The sequence below is a fragment of the Drosophila navojoa genome, chromosome 2 (genome assembly GCF_054131105.1).
Source record: "Drosophila navojoa isolate 15081-1374.11 chromosome 2, UAZ_NAV_1.0, whole genome shotgun sequence".
NCBI lineage: Eukaryota > Metazoa > Arthropoda > Insecta > Diptera > Drosophilidae > Drosophila > Drosophila navojoa.
The window spans coordinates 17832815-17847806 of NC_142890.1; the positions used below are offsets into that span (position 1 = coordinate 17832815).

At 42.1% G+C, this 14992-nt stretch overlaps 1 protein-coding gene across 10 annotated transcripts in view; it reads left to right on the forward strand.

Moving 5' to 3' along the window:
• pum (pumilio) overlaps positions 1-14992 on the forward strand; it is a 204546-nt gene that overhangs the window by 172275 nt on the left and 17279 nt on the right. The gene's annotated exons all lie outside the window — the stretch shown is intronic.

Sequence of the window (14992 nt, forward strand, 5' to 3'; positions counted from 1 at the left end):
TTGCATCCATAACAGAAGCAACAGCAAACAACAACAACAACAACAACAGCAGGGAAAATTCAGCCTTTGGCCTGCAGGGAAATCTGTCCGAGCTAATGTTGTTCTGGCTCTGGACCATCCTGTCTGCCTGCCAGAGTCAGCACACAAACTGAGCCGGGAGTCGGCGAGTGAAGCCGCACCCCAAAATCGTAATTAGAAAAGTGCTTGCATGATAACTCACTTTTTGAGTTGTGGCAACCCTGGTTCGGTTTTTTGCCCATTGAATAGCTCGCTGTTAAGTGGGCAAGTGGAATGGTCACTCTTTCCCAGCAAATTACCCAAATCTATTTACATGGTCACTCTAATTGCCAGTATGATAATCCCGAGAGCCAAGCGCTGCCAGTTGGGAATCGTCCGGTTGACATTGTTGTCTGCCGTCAATGCATGCAACACAATATATTTGCAGCATTGGCAACATTTTCGGCATGCAAAAAATGTCATCAAAATGCCATTACCAAGTGGGAAAACTGAGTGATCCAATAGATGCCTAGAATGCACGAAAAAGTTGCTGATTGGGATTTGCATGGAATAGAAGGCGATTTGTGTGCCCAGGCTCAAATTACGTAAGCCATTAGAATAAATGGAGAGCCAAGTAATAAAATGTAAGCTACGATTATCAAAGAAAATGTCATCTAGCACGGCCTTAAAGTTTCTCATAATGGAAATTAATATCGAATTCAAAGAGAATTTCTAATGCCGGCTCAATGCCTAAGGGCTGAAGGCAATTATGCGCACACATTGGCTGGGCATCCTTGGCAACCCTTAATATAGACCACATCTCTATTATATGGTCGAACTGGAAATAGACTCATTTCTGCACGACATATGCAACAGCCTGTGCATAATTTCAGTGTTGCAACCTTCAATTAAAGCAGACGGGCCGAGGCGTGCATGAAATCAACGCCTAATAAAAGGTCGGACACCGGCTTGGCCAGGGTTGTCGCCCGTCCACAGCATTGCGCCTTACTACACTCTTGCGCATTGTTCATGTTGTGTGCATTCTGGCCGCTGTGCGGTCTCTCCATTCTATTCAGCCCGGTTGTAACGAATCGCAGCTACACAATCATGACGACACCAACGAACAACGAACAGCGACAACCCATGCAAAACAACAGGAAGAACAGCGGTCGGTCGGTCAGAGCTGCAAATGGGATTGCATAAGGGGCATTAGGCCGGACTCTGTGCGGGGGAGGGAGTCCTCCACTAGTTTGGGGGGCTCTAACGTGACGCCACAACAACGTCATCAACAGACCCAGCTCGAGTCCGACTCGCCAGCAGAACCCTAATGACAACCGCACGTCATCAGCGTTGTCGTCATTTCTGCTGCTGCTGATGTTGTTGTTGTTGTTGTTGTTGTTGTTGTTGTTGTTGTTGTTGTTGTTGTTGTTGTTGTTGTTGTTGTTGTCACTGTTGCTGCTGCTGCTGTCAACGCCCACATTTGACACGCCCAGACAGCCCAACGTATGCATTATAAACATGCATATTCCTAAAGCGATAGGGACCACAACAGCACAGTGGGACGTGGGTAGTTGAAATGAAGTTAAACAAGGAAGAAGACTTTAAAAACAATTTAATTAATATTCTTATGTGTTGATCTATGTTAAAAAGTTGATAAATGTTTAGTTTTAAGGCAGTATGTGATTAAATTATTATAAGGAATGAGTAAAGGAATGCTTTGATTATATTTAATTTCTACAGTTTCAATAGGTTAATATTTGTATGCCAATAAATGGGTTTTTCACCAGTGTGCCACAGGGTGTTGTGAAAAATTGCAGCTGTAGTCATCATGCGTCTGTTTTAGCCACGTTTTTGTTGTTCTTAGATGGCCATGTATCATTCGCATGCAAATTTTGTGCAGTATTTTCTTTTAGTTTTCTTCTGATGTAATAACAGGACACCCTAAGGCTGACTCTCTCTCTCTATCTCTCACACTCTTAACTCCACCTCTTTCTCCCAGACAGAAGGCTGCCTTCGCTCTCTGTATCCACCTATGCGTTATGTCTGGCATATCCAGCTGCTTTCATTTGCATTATCGCATCTAATGATTGTCATCATTAAACAATGTCGCTCGTTAGTTTAGCAATGCGTCGAAATTTTAACGGATTTCGTTGGCTCATGTGTAAGCCAAACAATAGAAGCGGTGCGAGTATAGGTTGCCCGTTCTCTCTCTCTCTTTCCCCCTCTCTCTCTCTGTCATTGTTGCTCCGAATCTCCGCCCATAGAGCTATAGCAATAGTCCCAGAATTTCCACATTTTCCAAATGCATGGTATATAGGTGTGCCATGTGTGCAACTCTCTCTGTGTGTGTGTGCATTGTCATTAGATGCAATTTCATTTTTGGCTTGGTCTATTTTAATTTGTTGGCAATTGGCATGCAAATGTTGGCTATAAAAACAACAACAACAACAAAAGCAACAGCCATGAAATTTGCAATTAAAATACATTTCGTAAATTTGTTGCAGCCTTAGAAATCGAATGTGTGTGTGTGTGTGTGCGTGTGCTTTTATTTTAACGACTAATTTGCGCCATTTGTCAGCGCATTTAATTTGTGTGACCAAAAAAGATGCAAATTTTGAAACATTTGCCGCATTTAATAAATGCTAAAGGATTCTTTAATCTAACCTATAAAAAGCATACATTGAGGGCTGAGGGCTGATAATAAAATTAAATCATTAAATCGTAATATCTGACAAAATATATTATAAGTATTATTTGTAGTCACTCGAAGTTTCTTGAAATAGGAATGAATAATCTTGGAGCAAAGTGCAGCCTAAGAGAATGAATAAAAAAGTTTATAAATAAAATAAATAATAATAAATAATGATTAAATTTGTTAAACTAAATAAATACCCAAGCAGCGATAAGAAATTTGTAAAAGTAAAGTGAAGTGCTTTGGCCTAATGTCAATCCAGTTAACTGGCAGTCAAAATTCCCAAAGAAATTATGAAATTTTTAGAGCACGCGGCTAACAACAAGAGAAATTCCATAATAATAAAAAAGTCGACATGAGCAAAGAACAAAGCACAGAGTGTGGCTTGCAGGGGGAAGGGGAAATGCAGGCCGCAGGATTTCAGGGCAAATGTAAAGCCACTTAATTAGCGCAATGCTATGCAACGACAACAACAACAACAACAGCAGCAGCAGCAGCAGCAGCAGCAGCAGCAGCAAAAACAACACGCTGGATAATAACAACAATAACACGGAACACATGGGTTTAATGCACATTAAGACCAGGGACTCGACGCGAAATGGCCGCAAAAACAGAGTATGTGCGGTGAGCGGTGTGTGTGTGTGTGTGTGTGTGTGTGTGTGTGTGTGTGTGTGTGTGTGTGTGTGTGTGTGTGTGTGTGTGTGTGTGTGTGTGTGTGTGTGTGTGTGTGTGTGTGTGTGTGTGTGTGTGTGTGTGTGTGTGTGTGTGTGTGTGTGTTGTGTGTGTGTGTGTGTGTGTGTGTGTGTGTGTGTGTGTGTGTGTGTGTGTGTGTGTGTGTGTGTGTGTGTGTGTGTGTGTGTGTGTGTGTGTGTGTGGTGTGTGTGTGTGTTGTGTGTGTGTGGTGTGTGTGTGTGTGTGGTGTGTGTGGTGTGTTGTGTGGTGTGTGTTGTGTGTGTGTGTGTGTGTGTGTGTGTGGTGTGTGTGTGTGTGTGAATGTGTGTGTGTGTGGTGTGTGTTGTGTGTGTGTGTGTGTGTGTGTGTTGTGTGTGTGTGTGTGTGTGTGTGTGTGTGTGGTGTGTGTGTGTGTTGTGGTGTGTGGTTGTGTGTGTGGATGTGTGTGTGTGTGTGTCGTTGTGGGTGTGTGTGTGTGTGTGTGTGGTGTGTGTGTGTGTGTGTGTGTGTGTGTGTGTGTGTAGTGTGTGGTGGTGTGTGGTGTGTGTGTGTGTGTGGTGTGTGTGTTGTGTGTGTGTGTGTGTGTGTGTGTGGTGTGTGTGTGTGGTGTGTGTGTGTGTGTGTGTGTGTGGGTTGTGTGTGTGTGTGTGTGTGTGGTGTGTGGTGTGTGTGTCTTTGCGTGCCCCCACTGTTCCTGCTGTGCCCTGCCCTGCGCTTTGTCTTTTTCCTTTGCCTCGCCTCGATAGCAACTGGCTTATTAAAGTTTTAATTGAGCTTTTCACAATTTGTGAATGAGTGAAAAATTTTATAAAATTGCTGGCAGCAAAAAAAATAAATAAATAAAATAAATGATGCTAAAATAAATAATCAATGGCGCAGAACGTGATCAGACGCGAGTAAACAGTTTAGTGACAATATTGAAAATCTATATATAATTTCTATTTTTCTATGCATCAACTCTATCTATCCATAATACGTAAATCTTATCGGCCAGACTCAATTTGTTGTCATGTGCAATTAGTAGCGCGACCGCAGCAATTGGCGCTTATCGCTCTTTGACCTGAGGTGATGCTGCATTCGCATTTGAATTGAAACGAAAGCAACGGCCCAAATACCCCAATGCACCTCCCGCCTGTCCAGCTGTCATTTTGGAGCGTTTTTGTGCTTTTAAATTGCAATTAAATTACATTTTACATTAGCGCGCAATTTGCGAGCATTTTCATTGATATTTAATTAGCATAAACGCATTTACGATTGCATTTGTCAAAACTAGCAACAAATTGTGTTACCCTCTCCTAGTCGCTGTTCTTTTTAATGAGCCTTTGTCAAAGTGTGCGAACATTATAAATATATATATGTATCAATATATTCATCTATATTTATATATTTTGGGAAACTGTGCAAATATATGCATCGAGTATATTATGTCTGGGCGCATGTGTCAGCTGCCAATTGCCATAGGTCAAACAAATTTGAAATTTATTTTACATTAATCCAAACATACATTGCACACACTCACACACACACACGCACACATTTACATATCTGTGCATAAACTCATCTCTGCCATAAATTGCATTTTATAATCGAAAGCAAAACAAAATGGCGACTGTTTTTGTTGTTTGCAACAGCAATAGCAACAACAACAACAACAACAAAGTAAAGCCTAATATACTCATTGCCCATTCATATACATGTGTGTGTGTGTGTGTTTAGTTGTGTGCGTGCTTGCATATCTGCAATATATTTTTGAAAATTGTATTAAATAAATTAAACAGTTGGCCGAGCACAATAAGACTGTAAATTATAACAGTAAAATATGCACCCCAACAGAAAATCATTTAAATATTGTATTTGCAGTGAAAATCCTAAATCGAATGAAGAATTATAAGAATATAATATTCTCTTTGAAATATTTAAATTAAGAAATATAATCTGTTAAAATAATATCTTAAACTTTCGTATTATTGTCGACTTTCTGCCGTAATCAACTGTCTTAAATGTGTTTCTGATTGCTTTGATTATTATAGCCCTCTCAATGATTGTCCTTGAGCCAATTATTTATTCTGCAATTCGTTGAATTTGATATCGAAATCAAATTCGAATGCAATTGCCTGGATGGGAAATAAGACCTGCAAGGCATTTCAGCTGCAACGGTATGCAAATTATAATGCTCTTAACAGGCAGGCCGACTTGTCTCTCGGCTCTCTGTGCCATCAGCGTCCAGTGTAGATTAATTGCTCGAGCTTGAACTTTGATTAAAAACTGATTCACATCGGGGGCTGGGCTGCTCTTTGGCTCATTGTTTATTTGCCTTTTGCTGCTCTTGAGTTGAGTTTTGTGGCCTACGGTCAAACAGCTGCAAAAATTTGTGAAATCATGGTGGAGGAGGAGTGGACAGGGTCTTCTGATTTGATACGGAAATGTTTTGATACCAACTGCAATTAGAGTGTGCAGCTGTTGAGCTGTTGGCCCGGCCCGGACAAGGTTCTTGAGAACGGTCTGTGTGGGCCTGCAACGGAGTCTGTCTGCTGTGCTGTTGCATGCAACAAATTTCAGGCTGTGCAACGTTTGGCATATTGACAGGCGCATAATTAACACTATTATCAACACAGCAGTCAGCTAGAACGAGGCAGAGGAGGGTAGGGGAGCATGTCCATGTCCTTTGGCTGCTGCCAGAATGTATTTTGTTGACCATTAAAATTGAACGAGTTGACCAAAGCTGAGCCTAGCTGACCAGAGACATAAGTTTTGATTACGCTGTGGCCTGTACCACACACACACACACACACACACAAGCCCACATATGCAAAGGAGGGCTTTGTCCATGTGGTCTGTGCATGTATTAGTGTTGATTACATTTGGGCCATCTAAGCCGGGGGCTGCATATGATTATGGCTCATACATAACGGGAGCGCTTCGTCATGTGTGTAACTGCTAGATTTATCAATAAATCAAATTATATGAATAATCATTACAATAATTATTATAATTACAAATAATGGAAAAAAAAAACCTGAAATATATATATATATTATTTTTTTCCTACTTTCACAACGAGCTGAATGCGGTTCGTTGACTTCAGCAACAATAAATATTAACGTGAAAATGTAATTATTAAATATTAAACAAAAGCAAACATGGCAAATTATAAACCCAACTCAACTAACAAGCGACGTGTATTAATTGCAATGCGTTGCGGCATACGCGGCGTATGCACAATTTCATGCTTGGCTAAACAGTTGGAAATCGAGCAAGTTAATCTATTTGAGTGTTTGAGTGTGTGTGTGTGAGTGTGTGTGGGTATGTGTGTGGGTATGTGTAAATATTTGAGAGTAAGGTGCTAATGGCTGTCAAATGTATATGAACTCCAAAACACACAGACGCAACAATCATCAGCCAAGACTTTTGATCTCTGTTTCTATTCTAGTTCTTGTTGTTTGCTCTCAACTGCAACTTTTGTTGTACTCAACTTTTACACATCAGAAACGCACACACTAACATTTGTTAACCGAAAATTTGTTGTTCTTGTGCCACAAATTTGTTGTATGTCTGTGGCTGCAGACTTTGAGGAAATTGGATTGCTTATTTTATGAGAGATACTGAAATTTTATGAGAGATACTGAAATATATATATATATATATATCTACAGTTTGATATCCAATTTGAGATTATCAATGTGTTCATTCATTATTATATTTTCAGCTTGTATACATAATTAATATTTATTTTTATATAATTATATATTTATTTTATTTTTATTTATTAATCACGTATTGTATATTATATTAATTTAAAGACTTCTTCCACTCTAATAGTAACCCGCCATTTTCTGTTTTTTTCTCATTCTAGGTAAGTTCATTTCGCAACACACAAATAACACTTAAATGTACAAATTGTAAGTACTGTTAAATGGTTAAGTTTGCATAACTGTAAACCTGGAATTCCGCAATGCCATGCATATTGTAGATAAATACGAAGTGTAACAAGCTTTGCAGCTTCTGGCCTGTAAAACCCGACACAGTTATATATGAAAATTCTATTGGAAAAAATGTGCTCATATATGGAAAAAAAAAAAGTATGTAGAGTAGGCCGGACGACTGAGGAGCACAAAGTGCGATGATTTGGGTGATTTTTGGTATAGTCGAGCCTTTGCATTGTTTTGTCGGACAACGGGACTATTCGAAAAACATGAAAATTCCATCGTGTGCCACCGTCAGGCATTTAATAGATATTTTTATGCCTCCCATTTTTTCAATTTTTTTTTAGTTATTGCAGTTGGAATTTTATTTCTCGCATTTTGCAGCATTTTTCAAGCTCTAACTGAAGCGAGCCATAAAAAATAGATTTCCTTTTCCCTTTTTGTTTTTTTTTTTTTTTTTTTTTTTTTATTCATGCCAGTGAACGTGAAATGTGTTTTGTGTGTGGGCATTTTATAAATTAAATAGTAGTCACAGTCGATTTAGACAGCCATTTGGACGTCCTTTCCCCTTTTTCCTTTTCCCTTTCCCACCACGCCGCTGTTCATGCTCATGCGAATCGTGCGTGTTAGCCAGACATAAAAATTGTGGCTAGAACCGGGCTTAACCGTTCTAACTGCAACTCTAACTGCTGTGGCCGCCATTTTTCGTGTCGTTCCATACCGACGCGGCAGGAAATCAAAGTTTATGACATTCACTCGCTATAATTTCCAGCAACATTTTGCGCCATCCGCCAGATTACAATGCGCCGACAAAAATGGCATATATCACATGTGCTTCTCGTATAACTGCTATATATGACTGGTCTCTGGAATGGGTCTTTTAAGTGGTAATAATATGTGGTGTGCATTTAATGTGTGAGAATGCATTTCGCAGAAAAAGAAAAAACTCAAATGAAATGATATCAAATTTAAAGGAACAAATTTTTAACAGAGATCAAATATACATATTTATACTAATGGAATGTAATGAATATAGACTATATATTTTGATATATGTATATCATATAGCATATTCTCTCCATTTAAAAACGAAATCTTGATTCAGTTGTGCGCCTATTAACTCTCGATGAGGCAGTCTAGCTTTTCTTTTTGCCTCCTAATAGCTATGTAAATAATTCCACTGAAAGTGTTCCCTAAATAGAAAATAATAAATATGCTGAATACTCTCGGCACTTGGCCTATTCTCTAAGGTGACATTTCTGTTCGGGGCATAAATAACTTTAACCAAGTGAATGAATTCGGCTTCATTTCCCATTGCGTGCGCACCTCGAACGTACGACACAATCACAGCGAGACTCAAGCCCCTGCTGCCACGCCCATTGTGCCCACGTCTGTCAACTGGCAGTCATAAAACTAACTAGAAAGCATTTCAATATTCATCGATTAGCTGTCACGATATCTGAGCGCCGTTAACTATCTCTCACGTAAGTTTCAAGGCCCTAACGCCCGTCCCTAGGCGGCTATAAATGTCAGAAACTTATCAAAGGCGACGCTACATAAATTAACTAAACACTAAACAGTCTCTGCTGTCAATCACCCGCCCCTCGACCCGTTCGACAATCACCCCTGACCCCCGACCCCTGACCCCTAACCCTTTCAGTGTTGCGGAAATATATTAAAAACAATTTAAGCAGCTCAAAAAGTTGCCGGCGAGAAGTGAAAAGTGAGCTAAATAGTGCCAAAAAGCAGGTGAAAATGTCAACGACAATTGCCAGCGCCAGGTGGCGCTGTAACATCAACAGCCACAGCAACAGCCACCTAGGGGCGGGCTAGCCAACAATGAGAACAACCAACACATTTGCATAAATTTCGAAAGGCAGGCAGCCCCCCAGCAGGAGTGGGGCGTGGTTGGAGAAAAAGTTGAGCGGCAAGCGCTGAAAGTGATTTACATCAACACCGCAAAACAGTTGCCGCTGACTCCCCGCCTCGCTCCACTCTGCTGTGCTGCTCTCTCTCTCTCTCTCTCTCTCTCTCTCTCTCTGTGCCCCTCTCAGCATTTGGCTGCCTCGTTTGTTGCTTAAGTTCTGTTTAACTTTTCATAAACTTGCAACACGCCCCAACGCGCAACTTCACCCAACCGCCCAACCACCCAACCACCCATGGCAGCAGCAGCTGAACGTTCGCACTTTGCAGGCTTTTTTTTTGCTGTTGTGTTTTTTTCTGTTGGAGGCGGGGTTGGTGGGCATTTTATTAACCACATTAGTTGATTTTTGTCACGCGAAACTTTTACTTGGCCCGCCAGAATTCTGATTTATAGCCAAATTTCAACACACTCACTGGCAGGCAACAATTGTTGTTATTGTTTCTATTTTTGATTGTGTTTTCGCTGTTGCATATATTAACAATTTATTTATTTAGCAACTAAGCGTCTTTTCAATATCTAAATATACATACATGTATGTGCTATTACATTTGTATTCATATATATATATATATATATATATATATACATTTTATTTTACGGCCACTATTTAGTCAGTGTCGCTACTGCCACGCCCACTCCATGCACAGCACAGACCCTGTTTTGCATTTAGTTATGGTAATTCCAGAGTAGGTTAGGTTGGGTGGGTAATGGCCCAGCCAGAGGTGGAGCAGGCGAGGGTAGGGGAACGGGGAGGGGGCCTTCTGATGTCCGCAGCCAACTGTGCGTGTGCTTGATTTAATGGTCTGGGCTGCTTTTTATTTATTTATTTCTCTGGAATTTAGTCAACAATTTGTTTGATTTGATTGCCCCGAGTGTGGAGAGTCGGCGAGGCAGAAGGTAGAGGCGCACCGTACGTAATTGGGAAGCAAACAGTGAAGTCAAAGGAAAAAGGACCAATCTGTAGTACGACTACTTAGGAAAATTCCTGTTTGCCTTCAAGTTGAAATTCAACAAATTTAAAGCGAGGCAAAACTTGCGAAAAAATGTTTCTAAATGTAATCGAAGAGCCGAGCTGAAACTAACCGGAATCGGTAAAGTCACTTGATCTGTCTCAATATCAGCCATTATGCAGTGCAATTATTATTTTCAATTGCATGCAAATCTATGAATGTAATATGAATACAAATAAATGGTTTCTCCACTCCTATCCTATCCCAACTCCCTAACAGCTGACCCTTCCGCAATATCCGTGGCTTTGACATTTTGATTGCTTTACAATTGACCAATTGACCACATTGCTCCACCTGCTGGCTGCAGCCACAATTGAGAGTCAATTTATTGTGATTTTGCGACGTGCTACGCATATATCCATATCGATATCAATATCAATTGTTGGCCAAAAGTAACTGCATTTAATGATGACAAATCCAGTTGCATTGCTGAGGCTTGACTGTACTTTTGTGTGTGCACACTAATTGCTTGTAAATTAGTTACTTTGGGCAAATTAAATACTCGGACCGTGCCACAGATGAGGCTGAGGCTGAGACTGAGACAATCTGTCACAGTGTGAGTGACAGGCGGGTGCGGGTGCGGGTGTGGGTGCGGGCGATTGTTAGAGGGACAATTTGCATATAAGGACGATGCCGAGGACGTTGACAGTTTTCAATTTGGCCAACCGTTCGCTAAGCTCTCGGCTTTAAGAAGGTCCTTGTGCCAAGGACATGGCAGCTGCCTACAACATTTTATGTGTATTTTTTTTTATGTGCCCCTCCGGTGTGCGACTGTGTGTGTGTGTGTGTGTGTGTGTGTATTTAGTGCTAAACAAACAGCAGCAAATGCGCAAAGCGGCAAAAATCGATAACCTGATTTCTTCAGCGACAAACAAAAGGCAACAACAACAACAACAACGACGAGCGACAGGCGCAGCCGACACGTTTCCTTTAGTTGTCAACGTTCTGCCTGGTCGAGAGGGGCGGGGCCAGCATGTGCTGCGTTTGCCCGCAAAAGTAGGCAACCATTTTATGGCATACATATTTAATGCACGGCTTTTTAGATTGCAAACCATGTGTGTGCATGTGCGTGTGTGTGTGTGTGTGTGTGTATGCGTTTACCTCATAATAAGTGGCATAGAGCAGCGGCAACAGTGGGTGCGATTCGCGTGCGCCTTTCGCCGGCATTTTGTCTGTGCGACGCGCCGTCTCCTGCCATTTACTACGGCCCCTCGTAACAAGCTAGACACATTAAAATACTAAATAAATAGAGCCATACACAAATTTTTAAATGAAATCAAGCCCGCCAACTTATACGCCTCATATGACCGCCTGGCTGTGTGGTTTATGTGCGCTCGCCCGGGCCATTTAGCGGCCCCGTCCAGTGGCTTGTTTAGTGCGGTGGCATTTCGAATTGGCCTCCAAACAGGCTCAGGCAGTCAACTAATTGCAGCAGCTGCTGCAGCTGGTTAACCAACGGCGAGGCGTGCCACTTGGCTGACTAATTATGTGTGATCATATTTTCAAAGTGAACTAATTCCGTAATGTACGTCAATTTAATTACTTGATTAAATACACTGCAAAGGTCGAAAGACTTTGACTGTAAATTGTTCATTGTTTATTTGAGTTTTACCATAGAAATGAAAACTTGTTTTCATAGCAAATATTTGTCGATTACTCAAACATTTTGAAGCTCACCTGCATAACATACCGAAAATAGGTGAGAAATGAGTGTTTACCCAGTGGACTGCTGCATTAAGTTTACGAGTCATGTGCACTAAAATGCGAAAGACTGTAAAGAACATGACTTTGTCAGAAAGTTGTAAAAAAGTTTCAAGTGAACAGCGAATGGCGCCCGAGTTATGAAATATGTATGTGCCAAAGCTGAGGCGTGTATAGAGAAATCGCAAGCACCAGAAATGCACAAGTTAAAGCCAAAGTCTAAGCACATTGAGGCTGTCTCTTTTACTCTTGCTCTCCCCTTCGATCTGCCTGGTTTCTCGCTCTTGCATGAGTCATTTGCTTGGCTCAACGGCGAAGTAACGAGCAAAATTAAAAAGCAATATACAAACAGCAATCACGCACAGCGCCATAAAGCAGGCCAAGTAAGAGCCCAAACTGAAATTAAAGAAAGCTGACCTCCCCTATTGCACGTGTGTGTGTGTGTGGGAGTGTGTGTGTGTGTAGGTGGGTGTGGCAGCGCCTAAAAGTTGGCATCAAAAGCCCACGCGTGTGGTCATTAAGTAATTCGCTTTAATGCCGAGCATTGAGTGGTTCGGTGGTTCGGTGGCTCAGAGTTCGGCTTTGGTATTCAGTATTCAGCCCCGGCCCCGGGCGCCAAGCCTAATGAGCCACGCAATGCGGCAGCAAAAGTGCGCTAATGCTTGTTGTTTTGTGGCATTAATTTTGTTTACAAGTCGTTTCTGCAATCAACCGCCCTACCTCCCCCCCCCCCCCCCCTCCACTCCCATGCCCACTGTCCAGTGTCTGCTCGCCACTGTCCAATGTTTGCTGTCGCCATGTGTCGTTCGTTAACGGATTGCCTGAAGGGCATTCTTTGTGTGGGGGGAGGGGGTGGAGGGAGCTCGTTGGCTCGCTGGACTGGGGCACAATCAATTTGCCTGCGCCTTGGCGTCGACAATAAATATTTGCACTGCACTCTCTCGCCTTTTTATTCGAATTGATAGACAGCAGACAAATAGTGATGGGGCAGGCGAGGGGGGGATGGGGGTTAGGGCTGAGTGGACAGAACTAAGCATACTTAATTGATTGCTTTTCAGCTGGCATTGGAGAGTTTAGCTGACTGCGTAATTGATATTTAATTAAAGCGCAGCTCAAGTAGCTGCCGAGTCACCGACGAGTGGGGCCACTCCAAACTTGGCCAAGTGCTTCAAAGGATGGCCAACTGAAGTGGGAGAGAGAGAGAGAGAGAGAGAGAGAGTTGATATTGTGCAGCTGTGCAAATGAAATAAAACTAAAAATTTAATTGAAGATGTGAAAAACAAATGCTTATAGCATAGGGCACTTGAGAGGGAGGAAGGACTCAAAACTGATTCAGTAACAGCTCCAATGAACTAGTTTCTTATGTTACCAAGCCAATTTCAAGTTCAGTGCGGATCAGTCTTTCATCCGGTTCTATACCCATTAATAATACAACTAGCTTAGTCAGAGTCTACACGTATATTAAGTTAATTTATTTTACTGTGCAGCGCACCAACTGTCCTCTAGCTAATTTCTGCGCATTGTACAGTTCATCTGTAAATAAGAACTTTTGGCGAGCACTTGAAAATTTAATGAACCATTCGAAGAGTCGGCGCTCTACGTATAATTGATTTAAACTGCTGAAGCGTTTCAACAATTACAGTCGAGAGAACTTTGGAGCGAGTACCAATTTTCGTACAACGTCTGTTTTCCTTGCTGCAGTTTATTTATTTCTTTTTATTAATGATATTACGCAGTTTCCTCGCATTTTCACTCATTCGCTTTATTATTTGCCCGCTGCGTTTGTTGACTTATTTAATGAGTGCTGAGCGAGAGCGTAACAGAAATCGAGAGAGCATTAAGTAAATGTGACCTTAATTTCCCCTCACACAATCTGTCTGTCTGTCTGTGTGTGTGTGTGCAGTATGCAAATACCCATTTGATATACGGTCTATAGAAATCGAAAGCGGCAGGTGGGGAGAGGAAAAGCAAAGGCGAGGCAACCACATCATTTACATGAACAGGACATTTAAGTAAAATATGGCCGACGCTGTGGGTAGCCGAGAGTGCGATAAGCACGGGTTCAAAGGACGCTGCAAATTACCCGAAAAAGATGCTGCTACCCATCTTTCGCCCCTACCCCTGCCCCTGCCCCATCACCAAAAGCCCTCACAAAAGAAAGAAAGAATGAAAGACGCCTGTGGGAACGGGAGGCAGCACATAAAAATGCTCTAAATGAAGCCATAAATGCGCAATCACGAAATTACAAAGTAGCGGCTGGAGTTGGAGATGGGCTACTGACGGACGCACGGGGGTTGGCTTGGGGCGTGGCACAGCTGAATGTGTTTATTTATGCAGTTGCCACAGCTCTGCTACAAATATTGCCAGCGAAAAAGCAGTCAAATTTAATTGGCTTGCAAATTGCAAGGGAGGAGTTAAGGAAGAGCAGCTGACCCACTCTTCTCCTCCACCTCGCTCACACGCAACTTAAGCAGTGTGTGTGTGTGTGTGTGTCAGAAGTCGCCTTCACGCCGATTCCGTAAAAGTTGGCGTTAAAAACCGCCGCCCATTAAAACTATTTGCCGTAACAAACCAGATGGCAAGTGTCAGCGGGGGATGCGAAGGCGGCGGAGCGTATTCGAATACGGATGCGGCTGCCAAAAGTTGCGCCCAAATATTTTCGGGAAGAGTCACGAAAAACTTGCACGTTAAGATTTGTGTGCGCTGCCCCCAAAAAAAAAAACTTTCGATTGTCTCGACATGATGCTCAGCAAATTCTCAGAGCAAACTATTTGTGCAACTATTAGAAAGTCAATTAGTTGGGCTCGCTCTACGCCGCTTCCTTCCTTCCGCAACATACACATTCTCTCTCTTTCCCTCTCTCTGCCTCTCTCTGTGCTTTATTTTGCTAGAAGTGCAACTTAAATGCCTTAACTGGAAAAATAAAAACAGATTGAGCGGGCGTAGGCGGGGTGGAGCAATTCAGGGCAGCGTCTGGCGCAGGCGATTGAATTAACTTTGCGCCCGAAATTCAATTAAATGCCACACCCATGGCTAACCTGCGCTGGCAACCAAAAATCACGGAGCGTGAAAA